Source organism: Bos mutus, chromosome 11 (genome assembly GCF_027580195.1).
Source record: "Bos mutus isolate GX-2022 chromosome 11, NWIPB_WYAK_1.1, whole genome shotgun sequence".
NCBI lineage: Eukaryota > Metazoa > Chordata > Mammalia > Artiodactyla > Bovidae > Bos > Bos mutus.
The window spans coordinates 39,076,735-39,094,619 of NC_091627.1; positions in this window are offsets into that span (position 1 = coordinate 39,076,735).

The window sequence follows — 17,885 nt, forward strand, 5'->3', positions numbered from 1 at the left end:
CCCGTATGTCCTAAAAAGCCTCAAACTGAGTTTCTTTCACAGTGATTCCGAGTTGATGGAGTCCCAGAAGCAACTCCAAATCCTTGCTGGAGGAGTGTGCTTTACCACAAACCACAAAGCATTCCCACTAGTATTCCAAGAAACAAGCTCAAATCCAAAATCACAAACATGCAAGAGAAGAAATTACAAATGGCAAAATCAAACCTTCAAAGGTTGCAGAAATTGGAAGTATCAGAAGCAATGTGGGAATAAGACAATTATGTATGTATGACAAAAGAATAAGAGAAAATAATGTCAAGGCAGAGTTCAGGACTAAAAATGAGATGTAGAAATTAGAATGGATAAATAGACATAATTGAAGAGAAAATTAGGGAACTCAAAAGAAGGTCTGGAGAAGGTTTGATGAAGCAAAGAGTTATAGAAAACGAATCAAAAGTCAAAGCTTTTCAGAGAATGTCCTAGACCAGATTAAAGGCAAGTTATGGAATTTAGGGAGCCCCCAAAATCCAAAGCATTAGAAGAAATTCCATTCTTAGATACATTGTTTCAAAACCACAGAAAAAGAGACCTTAAAAACAATTAGAGATAAGTTAAATAAGCAGGGTGACAATGTACTTGTCAGCCTTGTCATACTTCTTTACCAATTTTGAACCAGTTCATTGTTCCATATCTGGTTCTGTTGCTTCTTGACCTGCATACAGATTTCTCAGGAAAGAGGTAAGGTGGTGTGGTATTTCCATTTCTTTAAAAATTTTCCACAGTTTGTTGTGTTCCACACAGTCAAAGGCTTAGTCAATGAAGCAGAAGTAGATGTTTTTCTGGAATTCCCTTGCTTTCTCCATGATCCAGTTTGTGCTGGCAATTTGATCTCTGGTTCCTCTGCCTCTTCCAAACCCAGCTTATACACCTGGAAGTTCTCAATTCACGTACTGTTGAAGCTTAGTTTGAATGATTTTGAGAATTACCTTGCTAGCATGTGAAATGAGTGTCACTGTGCAGTAGTTGGAACATTCTTTGGCATTGCCCTTCTTTGGGATTGGAATGAAAACTGACCTTTTCCAGTCCTGTGGACATTGCTGAGTTTTCCAAATTCGCTGGCATGAGTGCAGCACTTTTCACAGCATCGTTTAGGATTTGAATTAGCTCAGCTGGCATTCCATCACCACTAGCTTTGTTTGTAGTAATGCTTCTGAAGGCCCACTTGACTTCATACTCCGAGATGTCGGTCTGTAGGTGAGTGATCACACCATTGTGGTTATCCAGGTCATTAAGATCTTTTTTGTATAGTTCTGTGTATTCTTGCCACCTCTTCTTAATATCTTCTGCTTCTATTTGGTCATTACCTGATGAGACATAAGTTAGATTATCTCACCCTATTCTCCGTGCCTCTCTCATCCTCTCAGGTGTATTTTCCATCTTTTTGTCTCTCTGTGAATCATTCCAAATGATTTCTTCTAATCTGTTTTCTGGTTCACTAGTTTACTCTTATCTGTGTCTAATTTGTTTTGAAGGCAATTCTTTGAGCTTTGTTTTTAAACAACTTTATTAAGGACTACTTTATATACCATAAAGGGCTTCCCTGTTAGCTCAGTTGGTGAAGAATCTGCCTGCAATGCAGGAGACACTGGTTTGATTCCTGGGTTGGGAAGATCTGCTGGAGAAGGGATAGGCTACCACACTCCACTGTTCTTGGGCTTCCCTTATGGCTCAGCTGGTAAAGAATCTGCCCACAACGTGGGAGACCTGGGTTCAACCCCTGGGTTGGGAAGATCCCCTGGAGAAGGGACTTCAGTATTGTGGCCTGGGGAATTCCATGGACTATACAATCCATGGGGTTGTAAGGAATTGGACATGACGGAGCAATTTTTACCTTATATACCCATAAGTTTTATCCCTTTTTACTGTAGAACTGATAAGTTTTTGTGAATTTATGGTTGTGTAACAATCATCACATTTCAGTTGTAGAATATTTTTATCTCCCCAGAAAGTTCCTTTGTGCCTGATGACAGTCAAGCCACTGACTTTTAAAATTTCAATGATTTTTATCTCTCTCTCTTTAAATACTTAATATTTATCATAAAAATATTTTTATAATATTTAATACAAATATATGTATATTTAGCATAATTATATACACATTTATGTATATATATGTGTATATATTTATACATTTACTTTTTGGTTATTTTTCAACTTTGGTCATTGTTTTCCTTCAAGCTTTTTTCCACCTCATTTTTACTTCTTTAAACATGATGTGGAAATTATTTTTAAGTCTATGCCTGATATTTCCAGTATCTGGATAGTCTGTTGTTTCTGCTGATACGCACTCCTAATGATTTCTTTCTTTCTGTGCTTTGTTCATTTTGACTGTGAGTTCCCCAGTGAATTACTTCTGGGAATTCTTTGAGTCCTAGGTTGAAGATGCCTTCCTTCAGAGAAGTTTTGCATTTATTTCTGTGAGGTGCCTCAGACTCTACCAGTTCAGAATTTTGCTTTCTACATTCATGGTTTGAGATTTTTTGCTATCGAGTGATGTGAATTTGGGGCTTAAATGTGCACAACTGTCACTCCTAAAGGGCTTGATTGGTATCTGGTCAGCACTGATTCCCAATACAATTTTACAAAGAGAGACTACCACATCTTCCTTAGAGACATGTCTCCTTTTAGGCCTTGGGGAAGTAGTTCTTGAATTTTAGTGTGCTAAGAAGCCTATTAAACAGTGCAGATTCTCAGGTCAACAGCAGGGACTGTTGATTCAGTGAGTAGAGTTGCAGCCCAGGAATCTGCATTTCTAATAATCACCAAAGATAATCTGGCTATAAGCAGCCTAGATCCACACTTTGAGAACCATCACCCTTAGATCTCATAGCTTCATTGGATCCATTGTACAATCTTGAGCAAGAGTGTATGTGAGCATGGCTGTCTCCCTGGAGGAGAACATTCATTACAATGTTCAGTAACCATTTATCTCTTTATATGCATGGGCTGACCTACTTAAGTCTATTCTTTGACCATGGTACAAGAGGGAGTATTCTGTCCTCTTGCAGATCTGATTCTGAGTGAAATAAGAGAAAAAGTACCTTGTATATTGTGGTTTTGTGATTTATAATAGATATGTATTGTTTAGTCTCCGGCACAGAGCTCCTAAAACACTTGGAATTTCCTGAGTGATGAGCATCATAAGATGCTCTTGTATTAACGAGGTGACTTTAGAAAAACTTCTGGTCACCTCAGGATGGTAGTTGGTGGCCAACCACAGGATTAGAGGGTTAGAATTTTTAGTCCCATCCTCTGATTTCCAGGGAGGGGAGAGGGGCTGGAGGTTGAAACAGTCAACAGGGCCAATAACTTAATCAACCCTGCCTCTGTGATGAAGCCTCTGGAAAACCCAAAAGGATGGTGTTTGGAGAGCTTCTGGGTTGGTGAACACATGGAGATGCTGGGAGAGCATAGGAGCTCCATGTCCCTTCCCCATACCTTGCCTTGTGCATCTCTTCTATCTGGGTGATTCATATTCTTTGATAGTCTTTGTAAATCAGTAACCTGGTGGGGAAGCAGGTTTCCCGAGTTCTGTGAGCTGCTCTACCAAATTACCTGAACCCCAGGAGGAGTCCCAGATGGCACTAGTGGTAAAGAACCTGCCTGCCAATGCAGGAGATGTAAGAGACGCAGGTTTGATCCCTGGATCAGGAAGATTCCCTGGAGGAGGGCACGACAACCCACTCCAGTATTCCTGCCTGGAGAATCCCATGGACAGAGGAGCCTGGAGGGTAACAGTCCATGGGGTTGCAAAGAGTCAGACACAACTGAAGTGACATTATGTATGCATGCAAGGAGGAGTCATGGGAACTCTGATTTATAGCCAATGAGAAGCATAGGTAATACCTTGGGTTTGTGATTGGCATCTAAAGTCTTGTGGGATTGAGCCCTTGTCCTGTGGCCTCTGATACTCTTTCTGACTAGATAGTGTCAGAAATGAATTAACTGCTTGGTGGTGTGGGGAACACCCCTGCTCCCACATTGGAGTTGGTATCAAATTATTAATATAGTTATTCTGGCACTAGTTATAAAGAACCTGCCAGCCAATGCAGGAGACATAGAGATGTGGGTTCGATCCCTGGGTCAGGAATATCCCCTGGAGTAGGGTATGGCAACCCAGTTCAGTATTATTGCCTGGAGAATCCTATGGACAGAGGTGGCTGGTGGGCTACAGTCTGTAGGGTCACAGAGAGTTGGACATGACTGAAGTGACTTTGTACACACACATTCAAATATTTACCACACTGAAGAAAGTAATGATGTAGAAGGTTTCATTTATGCAGACAGGTATTTAGTTCTTTTTTTCTTGCAGTTCATGCAGTTCTAAGCAGAGAACTGCAGTTCATGCAGAGCTCCCCAGTTCATGAAGAGCTAAGCAGAGGCTTCATTTTCTTGGTGTGACACTTGGATTGAAACACACCAGCAGAAGCCAGTCTGCCCTTCTCTAAAAGTAATTTTTGGCTCCCATATACCCTTGGCTGAGTTGGAAGTGTATGAATTGAAGCCTGAGTTGAGATCGAAAAGAGGGTGAATTGAGGTCATGAAGCTCTTAAACACTTATTACCTGAGAAAATATCTATAAAAGGACTTTTAATCCTATAATGTATATAACATATGTAATATATGTAACATATGGAAGGGGAAACTTACCAGAAATGTGAATGAGAAGTAGGTAATACAGAGAGAAGGTATTACTTATTCTCTATTAAATTAAGAACTTTAAAGAGTAAGCAAAATTGTAGTAAGCCAGGTTTAAAAAAAAAAAGAGAGAAATCTAAAATGTGACCAAACTTAATAAATAACTGTGTGTTGCAACCTCACTGTATCTCTCAGACCTGGTTTCCTGGTGTATCAAGGAGAACATTTCAGGTAAAAGCGAAACGATGCTCAATCGTAAATCCACTTGAAAATAATAAAGTTCTTGATTCCAGTTAATTTCCCTTTTATATTATCAATACCCCAGAAATGGCTACCCAGTCCCGTACTCTGGCCTGGGACATCCCATGGACAGAGGAGCCTGGCAGACTACAGACCATGGGATGGCAAAAGAGTAGCCATTAATGAGCGACTAACACTTTCTGTCCTTTTGAAAACTGGAATGTGGAATGCAATGTGGCAAATGTTAAGAAGTGGGAAACGCTGTTGGAAAATAATCTGATGTCAATGTACTTTTCTCCTGGAGTAGAGCAATCCTTTCCCTCAGGGCTTGGGCCCAGACCATCAGCCTCAGGCGGGCAGATGGAGACGGTGGATGTCACTGCTGCATTCTCTAAAGGTCTCTCCTGTTGGAGGGATTGGAGTTCCCCACTTGAGTGTAAGTAGGTCAGACATGTTGGGACATGTCTGAACTGGTAGGCGGGGCCCCCAGATGCCTGTTTGGGTGAAGGCCTGAGCAGCCTCCTGTGGATTAGACTGGATGCTTTGACCTCAGTCACTGGAGGGAAGGGTATCCTGAGACACGCCAGGCGCCACCACTTGGACTGGCCATTGGATATGTGGCTGGGTTCTTTGCATGGCAGGGACATCTTCTGCTACAAACGTTAGTAAGATAATCAGACAGTGGGCACAGTAGCCTGGTTTGATGTGTGTTAATTGAGCAGAACATCAAGGGATGCAAGGGCTTCTCTGGAGTTCCCCCACACATCACTGGGTCCCCTGACTTCCAGGGAGAGCGCAGAGGTGGTGGGGGCCCTGTGGACACCACCGGGGGAGAGGCTGCACTGTCTCACACTGGATTTGTTCAGGGGCACCTCTAAGTACACCCCTTAAGATGCTCTGTGAGCAGGTAGGAGAAAGACCCAGAATACGGGTTACAGCTGCCTGTATGTTGTTATTTCATTGGTCCTGCAGGCTTGTGGGGCCCAAGGAAACTTTGGTTACATAAAAAAGGAAAAGCATACTGTAACTGGCAAACAAAATCTGTGTGTGTGTGTGTGTGTGTGTGTGTGTGTGTGAGAGAGAGAGAGAGAGAGAAATGAGCTTTCATTTAGAAGCTTTGGACGTGGTTGCAACCGGTTCCCCCAATACTTTTTAAATGACATTTTCTGAGCCTGGAAACCCAGCAGGCAAATCATGGAATTTTGGCTGGGGATGTTTTTAAAAAATGTAGGCTAGCAGTGAAAAAGGAGGCGGGAATTTGGCTGGGAGGCTTTAGGCTGTAAACCAAGCAGGGTTACCATGGTGGTGCTTCTACTGTTTATATAAACAAAGGTTTTTCCTGACAAACATACTTCATATTTAATAATCTTCAATCCACAGGGGCCTCTTCTCTTTGTGTGTAGCTAGTTCAAGCCATTTGGACTTGAGTAGAATTTTATTATTTTGGGAGGCTGTTTTCAGGCACCCTATACACTTTAAAAATTAAGCATTGAGGACTTCCATCTTGAAGTATAAGGGTGAGAGGGGTCTAATGATTGGAAGAGAGATTAATCTGCAATATGATAGTGTCAAACAGGCTTCTTGTGGATCTAAAGTCTATAGGACCAGCCTCCACTGAGCCCTCTGAAGAATCGACTGCCATTTTAATTCAGCTCGTGTGTCTGACAAAACGCGTACTCCATCCCCCTGACTTCTCAGTCTCTCTTAAGAGCACCGAGTCCCCCTAGTCAACTCTGCTTCATGCTGCCATTGCCCAAGATGGAACCCGCATCCAATCATATGTAAAGTTGTAACAAGCTCCTGTATTGTAAGAGGACTCATTTGGTTATTAGTAAAGAAAAATCCTACTTTTTTGAACTGAAGCACAAAAGGGGATTTATTGGTTCATATAACTGCAAAGGCAGGGGTAGATCTGGCCTACACACCCATATCTCCAGAGGGCCCCGGTTCTGGTACATCAGACATTGCTTGCTCCTCAGAGACTTTAGGTGGAATTAGTCTTTCTAGAAGCTTTTTTTCTTTTTTTTTGGCTGCACAGAAACTGTAGTTTCTGACCAGGAATTGAACTTGGGCCCTTGGCAGTGAGACCGTGGAGTCCTAATCACTGGACCACCAGGGAATTACCCAGTCCTTCTAGAAATCAGGACTTCTAGAAATAAGGAATGAGATAAGGAACTTAAAGAGCGCTTTCAGGCATCCTTTTCCCAAGACCATGAAGTGATCAGGAATCTCTGAAAGCCTCTGGGTAAAGAAAGCCGTTTGCCATTTTTCTCCCCCCTGAACATCTGGACACTTGCTCTGAGCAGCCTATGGGCTCAGAGCAGCTTCTTCAGGTGTCTCGTCATGGCCCTCTGGAATCTCCAAAGCCTGCAGGGACCACCGGCTTCTGGGCTGTTGCCCCTTCCAGAGTTTCCCTAATAAACTGGTTCCATTCCAGGGGCACCAAAGTGCATGATGCCTGTACACATGGCACGAGGGTTCCAGAGACCCAGATGAACCCTGGTGATGTCCCCTGGGCATCTCCAGGACCAGCCAACCTGGGGTCCATCCATTAGCTTCATGACCCCAACTGCAGGGCCCCTAACAACTACAGGACCTCTGGGTTCCCTGCTACTCCCGGTGACATAGGAATTTTGCTCAGGTGTTTGGGAAAAGCCCACTCGTAGGTCTTCTGCCAGGTCTGGGTTGGATGTCTGTCTCGCTTGTCACGCCCTCTCCTAGGGCCATGCCTGGCCACCCCAAAGGTGCACCTTTGAGGCACCACAGGGCTCAGTTCCTGGAGTGGATGGGGCTGGGATGACACACCACGATGTCCACTCTCTCGCCCTTGGCTCCACCAAGAGCCATCTCCTTCTCAAGATTCTTCTCCATCGAGTGTCCCATTCCCCTCTCCCCCATCCTATTCCTCCAGGCTTCCGTACTCACTACTTGTTATTTTAATGGGGAACAAATGATGCACAAAGAGATCTCCAGATTCCAGAGCTGGTTGGTGACCACTGGGCTGGGATCCAGGTGTCCTCATTCTCTGCTTTTTTCTTTTATAACAAAACAAAACAAAAGACACAGTGCAAATATAGCTGGTGTGTTAGTTCTGACAGTCTAATTTGAGAACTTTGGGGGATGCCAGTGTAATTACAGTGTCGGGGCTATTGGCACCAGGGCCCTAGCAGATAGTGGCTGAAGGCAACACCAGACCCTGATGCTGGGAAAGACTGAAGGCAGGAGGAAAAGGGGATGACAGAAGATGAGATGGTTGGATGGCATCACCGACTCAATGGACATGAGTTTGAGCAAGATCCGGGAGTTGGTGATAGATAGGGAAGACTGGCGTGCTGCAGTCCATGGGGTTACAAAGAGTCGGACATGACTGAGTGACTGAACTGAACTGAAGGCAACATCAACTTGGTCTGAAGACAGTGGTTGATGCTCAGAGAGAAAGGACAAGCTTCGAGTAAAGTGGCCTCTGAGAGGGCCCCTACTGGCGCTCCGAACTGAGAGTACTGGGAAGAGACGGAGATCAGTGGGTGGCGAAAGGGCCACCTTGATAAGAGAAAATAGTGGACGTCACAAAGGGGCTCCCAGGGGTTTGTTAAACTAATTTGGTTGGAACTTGTCGGGGTCCACAGTACTCACAATTCTGCAAGTGGGGCCAAACCAGAAAAATGCTGTTCTGTGCTGTTACTGCGATCCTCTTGTACCTGCTTCCAGGTAGATGTGATCAGGAGCAAGCAGAGGGTGACTCAAACGTACAGAACCGAGAAGTTTTGTTCAGTTCAGCTTACTCTCTCAGACTCATGTCAGACTCTTTGCGACTCCATGGACTGCAGCATGCCAGGCTTCCCTGTCCATCACCAACTCCCAAAGCTTGCTCAAACCCATGTCCATCGAGTCGGTGATGCCATCCAACCATCTCATCCTCTGTCTACCCTTCTCCTCCTGCCTTCAATCTTTCCCAGCATCAGGGTCTTTTCAAATGAGTCAGTTCTTCGCATCAGGTGGCCAAAGTATTGGGGCTTCAGCTTCCGCTAAAGAAATTTTGTTACGAAAGGTGAAAATCTCGGACGGAAGACAGTTGCTGTGACGGGCGGAGGCCACAAGGGGGCAGTGCCTCGCCAGTCTGTCTCGGTCCAAATGTGCAAAATCCCGCGGGAGTCGGAGGAAGAAAGGAAATGTAGCCACATCGCCAGGCCTTTTATCCACACTGGGCACCCGCTCCCACTGCAGAGGTCGGAGGCACCCCGCTCCCTGCTCTCACCCACCACAGCCCCCTCCCTCTTCCCCTTTCCAGAAATGTTTGGTAAGCAGCCACTGTTGCTCGGGCACTTTTCTAGGCCCTGCAGGCACCCGCAGTTCTGGGATCTAGATCCTGGAGGGGAGGGGCCGAAGTCTCCCGGCAGCTCCTCCCACCTGGCCACCACCTCCACCTGCGCCCGGAGCCCCAGACTCGCTCGGCCCAGCGGCAGATGCTTCAATCGCCCCAGGCCTGACTTTAGAAGGCCGGGTGACAGAGGACCTTCAGCCTTGCCACATCTGTCTCCCACACCCCGGGTGTGGCTGGGATAACAGAATGGTGATCGGGTGACAGAGCTGCAGGGGCGTGCAGTGACCACCAGGTGGCGCTTGGAGACACCAAAGGCACTGTGATCGCAGGGCCCTAACAGTTACTTCTTTGGGGATGCCAAAGGTCATAGAGACAGGGCAAGCGCAGCATAGCTTTAGAACAGTTCACTTGCCCCTGCGTGCTTAGAAAATTCCCAAGAGTGCTCTAAACGCAGAGATAAGTGTTCACTTGCAAGATGGGGCCAGCCTGCCTCCCACCCAGGGTCAGGGCAGGAGTAAACGAGCTGGTGTCTGCAGGGCATGATCCCTAGGCAGAAGACTGTTTCCCTGAGTGTTTTAGACATCTGTGGTTTCTTCCTTCCTCCTTAACTGGATCCAGGAAATGGCTGTTGCCTGGGACAGCTGGGTCCTGAGTCCTGGCTTCTAGTGGAAAGAGGGGCTGAAGGGAAGTGGGGTTTCTGGTTGATGGATGACCACCCTAGATGGGTGTGTTAGTTAGATGCTGGATTTATTGGTAAAGAATCTACCTGTAATGCAGGAGACCCAGATTCAATCCCTGGGTCAGGAAGATCCCCTGGAGAAGGGAATGGCAACCCACTCCAGTATTCTTGCCTGGAGAATTCCAAGGACACAGGAGCCTGGCAAGCTTTAGTCTGTGGGGTCGCAAAGAGTTGGACACAACTGAGCAGCTAACTAACATTTACATGCAGAAAGCCCTCCTTCAGTTATGCAAAGCCGCAAAATGCTCCTATTTTTGGTGGCTAAAGCCCATCTCTTGTGAAAGCCCACTCTTTTATTCTCTGCTGGTTTGGAGTAGAGAATTCAGGGTCTGATATAGCCACCCACGCCAGCCAGACATTTGCCTGACATTTGATAGCAAATTGCAACTTTCCAGGTTAAAATTCAGGTGTAGAAATCAAGAAAGTAAATCCATCTTTAAATGTTCTTCTCCTTAGTGTTATCTTTTTTCTTTTTGGCTGCTATCCCTTTGGCACAAGGAATACAGCTGAGGGTCGCAAAGCTGGAATGTTTCTTTCTCAGTCCACAGCACAGTGGGGATAAGAAAAGAATGTCAGTGTCCTCAAGGTAAGCGTGCTGTCTGCCTCAGCATCCCAGGCTGGGTGTGACCAGGGCACCCTTATCTCTGACTGTAGCTAAAATGAGAGTCTAAGGTAAGTGGAATTTTGCCTTGATTTGGAAGTTGGATCTGGTTGTTCAAAACAATTTGGAATTCCTGGGTGTCGAGGTAGCTTTGGGACCCTGGGTCTCATTAGTGCCTGCTTCTTGCTCCATGAGCAGTGGCCCTGGTGTGGAGAAGAGCAGACATCAGCCTCTCAGGTGGCCAGCTTCCTGGTTAATCTTCAGGGTCAGCTTGGAGGGATCAGAGGTCTGGCTGAGAGCAGATCTGAAAAGACCTGCTAGGGCATGGGGCCAAGAGAACCAGTCACGCTGAACGGCAGATACAAACAGGTGGACGGTGATTCAGCCTTGATCTCCCAAATGCCAAACTGGCTTGTCCTGGTTTGGCCAGTATGTGTGACTCTCAGCAGTTACCTGCTAGTAGAAACTCACATTTCAGTCAGCTTTACAGATCACTACCCACACAGGGCCCTTGCCTTCCCCCTCCCTTCTCCCAAGCCTCTCCCAGTGTGCTGTCTTATTATAAGAACTCACCTGTGGTCCTAGCTCTGCCTTGTCTCAACACATGGCTGCCCTGGCTTGGGACAAGGGACATTGTTCTTCTTTTTGCTATTCCATGGAAAGATATGGGTGTCAAATAAAAATCTAGTCACAACCTGAAAGTAGAGAGTTATTTTATTTGGTGGGAATGTTTAGGACCCTGAGCCTAGGAGACAGCATCTCAGTATCTCTGAGAAAACTGCTCCAGGGAGGCAGGAAGGGGAGTTAGGGCTATATATGAGTTTGCAACAAAGATTATTGTGAGGTAAGGAAAATCAGATACCAAGTTAAGAAATTTAGCGTTCTTCTGTGTATGGGAAGATGCAAGCCTCTGGGCTCACTGAATTCATTCCTTTCATACACACCTCAGCTATCTGGGGCCAAACCTGGTTTCCTGATTGTTTACATCCTTCTTTCCTTGTTCACCTTATGGGGTGGCAGATGGCTGCTTCTGCATTCCCCTCCTCCCCCAGCTCCTCAGCAATCACCATGGGGCGCTGGGTGGTGGCATCTGCTGGATCACGTGTGTTGTGTTCCATTTTGGGAGCCCTCCTTCACATTTGGAGGCCCGAAATCGCTGATGGCTGTGACTTTTCTTGTTTATTGATATAGCAGCAGATATTCCATTTCACATGGGTAAGCTTTTCTCTCCATACCCTGTGATGTGGCTGTGATCAGCTGACATATTTCATAGACTGTAGGAGAGGCTTGGACAAGCAGAGGTCTGTGAGACACAGAGTGTCCTGGTATCCACCTACCTGATGTAGTGGTACTTAGGGCCACCAGCCCGTCCTTGGGGAGCAGAGTTCTATCGTCATCCTCTCTCCCGGAGAGAGGGCCGTGTACACCCTCCCTACATCCTGGCCTTCAAGTGTGAGAGAGGGTGGGGACTGGAATTCACCTTTGGGACAAACTTTACTTTATCCCCAGGCCCAGAGAGAAGAGGAAATGCCTTTTCACCCCAGCCCAGGACTCAGATCCTTTCATTTCCTGTGCTGGGACCTGCCTTTCCTAGGACATTTGATAGTGGGGCTGTTCATCCAGCCCCACCCGTCGGGGTTGCTCTGTCCTCCTGGCCAGCAGGATGGACCTCGCGGCGTAGCAGTGCACTCTAGCACACTTGGCGGGTGTGGAGGATGGCAAAGTCCAGTCCCTTTGCCTCCCCTCAGCACCAGGTGAAGCTCGTGTCTGCCAGGAACGTCCTCATGCAGCCTCCGGGTAGCTGCACAGGTCCCCTTGGGGATAATGTGTGGACATTTGCTGGACTCAATGTGGTTTTCTCAGAAAAAAGGCAGCTCTGCCTTGGGGGTGGATTTAACCATTGACCGGTCCTTATGGACACAGACTGACAGCCTCGTGAGAGACCCTAGGTCAAAGGACCCAGCCAAACCTGGCTAGACCCCCACTGCAGGAACTGTGAAATAATAAATGTTTGTTACTCTAAAATGCTAAATTTTGGAGTAATTTATTACACGGCTATTTGTTTTTTTTTTAATTTAAATTTATTTATTTATTTATTTTAATTGGAGTCTAATTACTTTACAATATTGTATTGGTTCTGTCCATCAACATGAATCTGCCACAAGTATACACGTGTTCCCCATCCTGAACCCTCCTCCCACCTCCCTCCCCGTACCATCCCTCTAGGTCATCCCAGTGCACCAGCCCCAAGCATCCTGTATCAAACCTGGACCGGCGATTCATTTCTTATATGATATTATACATATTTCCATGACATTCCCCAAATCATCCCACCCTCCCTCTCCCACAGAGTCCAAAAGACTGTTCTATACATCTCTGTCTCTTTTGCTGTCTCGCATACAGGGTTATCGTTACCATCTTTCTAAATTCCATATACATGCGTCAGTATGCTGTATTGGTGTTTTTCTTTCTGGCTTACTTCACTCTGTATAATAGGCTCCAGTTTCATCCACCTCATTAGAACTGATTCAAATGTAATCTTTTTAATGGCTGAGTAATACTCCATTGTGTATATGTACCACAGCTTTCTTATCCATTCATCTGCTGATGGACATCTAGGTTGCTTCCATGTCCTGGCTATTATAAACAGTGCTGCGATGAACATTGGGGTACACGTGTCTCTTTCTCTTCTGGTTTCCTCAGTGTGTATGCCCAGCAGTAGGATTGCTGGGTCATAAGGCAGTTCTATTTCCAGTTTTTTAAGGAATCTCCACACTGTTCTCCATAGTGGCTGTACTAGTTTGCATTCCCACCAACAGTGTAAGAGGGTTCCCTTTTCTCCACACCCTCTCCAGCATTTATTGCTTGTAGACTTTTGGATAGCAGCCATTCTGACTGGCATGAAATAGTACCTCATTGTGGTTTTGATTTGCATTTCTCTGATAATGAGTGATGTTGAGCATCTTTTCATATGTTTGTTAGCCATCTGTATGTCTTCTTTGGAGAAATGTCTGTTTAGTTCTTTGGCCCATTTTTTGATTGGGTCATTTATTTTTCTGGAATTGAGCTGTAGGAGTTGCTTGTATATTTTTGAGATTAGTTGTTTGTCAGTTGCTTCATTTGCTATTATTTTCTCCCATTCTGAAGGCAGTCTTTTCACCTTGCTTATAGTTTCCTTTGTTGTGCAGAAGCTTTTAAGTTTAATTAGGTCCCATTTGTTTATTTTTGCTTTTATTTCCAATATTCTGGGAGGTGGGTCATAGAGGATCCTGCTGTGATGTATGTCGGAGAGTGTTTTGCCTATGTTCTCCTCTAACAGTTTTATATTTTCTGGTCTTACATTTAGATCTTTAATCCATTTTGAGTTTATTTTTGTGTATGGTGTTAGAAAGTGTTCTAGTTTCATTCTTTTACAAGTGGTTGACCAGTTTTCCCAGCACCACTTGTTACAGAGATTGTCTTTTCTCCATTGTATATTCTTGCCTCCTTTGTCAAAGATAAGGTGTCCATATGTGCGTGGATTTATCTCTGGGCTTTCTATTTTGTTCCATTGATCTATATTCCTGTCTTTGTGCCAGTACCATACTGTCTTGATGACTGTGGCTTTCTAGTAGAGCCTGAAGTCAGGCAGGTTGATTCCTCCAGTTCCATTCTTCTTTCTCAAGATTGCTTTGGCTATTCGAGGTTTTTTGTATTTCCATATAAATTATGAAATTATTTGTTCTAGCTCTGTGAAAAATACTATTGGTAGCTTGATAGGGATTGCATTGAATCTGTAGATTGCTTTGGGTAGTATACTCATTTTCACTATATTGATTCTTCCCATCCATGAACATGGTATATTTCTCCATCTATTAGTGTCCTCTTTGATTTCTTTCACCAGTGTTTTATAGTTTTCTATATATATGTCTTTAGTTTCTTTAGGTAGATATATTCCTAAGTATTTTATTCTTTTCATTGCAATGGTGAATGGAATTGTTTCCTTAATTTCTCTTTCTATTTTCTAATTATTAGTGTATAGGAATGCAAGGGATTTCTGTTTGTTGATTTTATATCCTGCAACTTTGCTATATTCATTGATTAGCTCTAGTAATTTTCTGGTGGAGTCTTTAGGGTTTTCTATGTAGAGGATCATGTCATCTGCAAACAGTGAGAGTTTTACTTCTTCTTTTCCAATTTGGATTCCTTTTATTTCTTTTTCTGCTCTGATTGCTTACACAGCTATTTGTTGTTGTTGTTCAGTCATGTTAGTGTAGTCAAGGAAGCAGAAGTAGATGTTTTTCTGAAAGTCTCTTATTTTCTCTATGATCCAATGGATGTTTGCAATTTATCTCTGGTTCCTCTGCCTTTTCTAAATCCAGCTTGTACATCTGGAAGTTCTCGTTCACATACTGCTGAAGCCTAGCTTGAAGGATTTTGAGGATTATCTTGCTAGCATGTGAAATGAGTGCAATTGTAATGATAGTTTGAATATTCTTTGGCATTGCCCTTCTTTGGGATTGGAATGAAAACTGACCTTTTTCAGTCCCGTGGCCACTGCTGAGTTTTCCAAATTTGCTGGCATATTGAGTGCAGCACTTTTAACAGCATCATCTTTTAGGATTTAAATAGCTCAGCTGGAATTCCATCACCTCCACTAGCTTTGTTTACCATGATACTTCCTATGGCCCACTTGACTTTGGATTCTAGGATAACACCATTGTAGTTATCAGGGTCATTGAGATCTTTTTTTGTATAGTTCTTCTGTGTATTCTTGCCACCTCTTCTTAATCTCATCTGCTTCTGTTAGGTCCTTACTGTTTCTGTCCTTTATTGTGCCCATCTTTGAATGAAAAGTTCCCTTGGTATCTCCAGTTTTCTTGAAGACATCTCTAGTGTTTCCCATTCTGTTGTTTTCCTCTGTTTCTTTGCCTTGTTCATTTAGGAAGGCCTTCTTATCTCTCCTTGTTATTCTCTGGAATTCTATATTCAGTTGAGTATGTCTTTCTTTTTCTCTTTTGCCTTTCTCTTCTTTTCTCAGCTATTTGTAAGGCCTCCTCAGACAACCACTTTACCTTCTTACATTTCTTTTTCTTTGGGATGGTTTTTGTCACTGCCTCCTATACAATGTTACGAATCTCCATCCATAGTTCTTAAGGCTTTCTCTATCAGATCTAATCTCTTGAACCTATTTGTCACATCTATTGTATAATCATAAGGGATTTGCTTTAGATCATACCTGAATGGTCTAGTGGTTTTCCCTACTTTCTTCCATTTAAGCCTGAATTTTGCAACAAGAGGCTCATGATCTGAGCCACAGTCAGTTTCAGGTCTTGTTTTGCTTACTGTATAGAGCTTCTCTATCTTTGGCTGCAAAGAATATAATCAATTTGATTTTGGTGTTGACCATCTGGTGATATCCATCTCTTGTGTTGTTAGAAGAAGGTGTTTGCTATGATCAGTGTGTTCTCTTGGTAAAACTGTTAGCCTATTCCCTGCTTCATTTTGTCCTGCTTCATTTTGTACTCCAAGGCCAAACTTGCCTATTACTCCAGGTATCTCTTGACTTCCTACTTTTGTATTCCAATCCTCTATGATGAAAAGGACATGTTTTTGGGGTTTTCTTTTTGGTGTTAGCTCTAGAGGTTCTTGTAGGTCTTCATAGAACCATTCGACTTCAGAAACGTTCAACTTCAGGCATTAGTGGTTGGAGCATAGACTTGGATTACTGGTATAGCTATAGATAAAGAATACAAGGGCCCTCAGACTTGTCAGTTTCTTAGCTCTGAAAAATTTGAAAAGATTTGAAGATCTACATAAGGTTGCCACCTTCTTAGTTTACACAATAGGTCTTGAAAAATGACAGTCAATTTTTACTTCCATTATTTTTATAAAAGAAGGATCATTTGAAATTTTTATCACAGTGTTATTTGTTTACATACACTAAAGTTCATCCGTTTAAAATTTGAGGAATTTTGATAATTCTAAGTGATTTTAAACTCCCTTCCATAATTTATATATAGAATGGCTTCTTTGTCCTAAAAAGTTTCCTTATGCTCCTTTGTTGTTAGCCCCCTCCTAAGGTGGCCCCCATGCAACCTTTGACTGGCTTAAGAGGAAGGACAATTGAATATAGCAAAACTTAGGAAGGATGTAATCTCAAAATAAAAGGCAACCATTAAACTGAGTATATTTAAATGTATAAGCCAAACTTTATTTATACAAGGTCTTATGAATTCATAGACTAATGGCTTTCAACACCACTGTTCTGGCTCCCAACAATTTTAGATAAGCTAGGCTGCAATGGCACCCCATTCCAGTACTCTTGCCTGGAAAATCCCATGGACGGAGGAGCCTGGTAGGCTGCAGTCCATGGGGTCACTAAGAGTCAGACATGACTGAGTGACTTCACTTTCACTTTTCACTTTCATGTGTTGGAGAAGGAAATGGCAACCCACTCCAGTGTTCTTGCCTGGAGAATCCCAGGGACGGGGGAGCCTGGTGAGCTGCCATCTATGGGGTCGCACAGAGTTGGACACTACTGAAGCGACTTAGCAGCAGCAGCAGCAACAGTCCTGAGTACACTGGTTTAAATAAGATGGAAGAGTTTTCACTCCCTCACATTTCAAAGGTAGGTCGGCAGTTAAGGCAACTAGAGGGCTCTACTGTACAAGGTCATCTGGAAAACAAGGCCTGTGAGCTGACCTGCCGACCTCTGTAAGTGATGCCCTTCTCCAGGCCCAGAGCAGCTGCTGCATTTCCAGCCATCAGGAAAGGAGAGAGTGTGTCCATAGCAAACACCTTTAAGGAAATAACCCAGAAATTTAATATGCAACTTAAAAAAAATTTTTTTTTATTTTTCAGTTGTGCTAGGTCTTTTTTTGCTATGCGTGGGCTTTCTCTAATTGTGGCTAGCTGGGGCTGCTCTCTAGTTGCAGTGTGTGGGCTTCTCACTGATGTGGCTTCTCTTGTTGCAGAGCATGGGCTCTAGGTGCACAGGCTTCAGGAGTTGTGGCACTTGGGCTTAGTAATTGTGGCACATGGGTTTCGTTGCCCTGCAGCATGTGGGATCTTCCTGGACAAGGGATCAAACCTCTGTCCCCTGCATTGGCAGGCAGATTCTTAACCACTGGACCACCAGGAAAGCCCTAACACCTAACTGTTGCTGATATAGCATTGGCTCAAACTAGTCAGATGACCAAGTCTGTGGGAGGTGGGAGGCAGGAAAACACAGAGACTGCTGGGTGACCCAAAGTCCAGTTAACAGATGGAGGATTCTACTGCCAGCCAAAGAGATGGTTAGCATTATGCCCTCTCTTCTGAACTGC